Here is an 821-nt window from a genome sequence, read left to right as displayed (position 1 = left end):
CCTTCTCTGGACCCTCTCCAGGTTATCCGCATCCCTCTTGAATTGCGGCGCCCAGAATTGCACTCCAACTGCGGTCTGACCAGTGCCCGATAGAGGGGAAGTATCACCTCCTTGGACCTATTCGTCATGCATCTGCTGATGCACGATAAAGTGCCATTGGCTTTTTTGATGGCTTCGTCACACTGCCAACTCATGTTCATCTTGGAGTCCACTAGGTAGGGGACCTAGTAGGATCTTGGAGTGCCACCCAGCAGGTCATTCCCTAGGCTGTAGGTGTGCTGGACATTTTTCCTCCCTAGGTGCAGCACTTTGCATTTCTCCTTGTTGAACCGCATTCTGTTGTTTTCTGCCCACTTGTCCAACCTGTCCAGATCTGCTTGCAGCTGTTCCCTGCCCTCCGGCATGTCCACTTCTCCCCATAGCTTTGTGTCATCTGCAAACTTGGACAGAGTACATTTCACTCCCCCGTCCAAGTCGCTGATGAAGACATTAAAGAGTATCGGTCCAAGGACCCCGCCCTGCGGGACCCCACTGCCCACACCCTTCCAGGTCGAAACCAACCCATCCACCATTACTCTCTGGGTGCTACTATGCCCTCTTGCTGCCTTTCCTCTGAGAAGGAATAGAATTAGCTTGTGCACTGAGGATCACTCCCTTGAGGAGCAACCACTCTTCCTGAACTCCCCTCCCCTTGGGGTCATGGTCCCGTAGGGCCTCACCAGCAAGCCTTCTGAGCTTGTCAAAGTCAGCTTTCCTGAAGTCAAGGACTTCTGCTTTGCTGACTGACTTGCCAGCTTTACAGCAGATGGTGAAGGTGATCA

This window comes from Alligator sinensis, unplaced genomic scaffold, assembly GCF_000455745.1.
Source record: "Alligator sinensis unplaced genomic scaffold, ASM45574v1 scaffold869_1, whole genome shotgun sequence".
Taxonomy (NCBI): domain Eukaryota; kingdom Metazoa; phylum Chordata; order Crocodylia; family Alligatoridae; genus Alligator; species Alligator sinensis.
Note: the sequence above shows the minus strand (reverse complement) of the source record.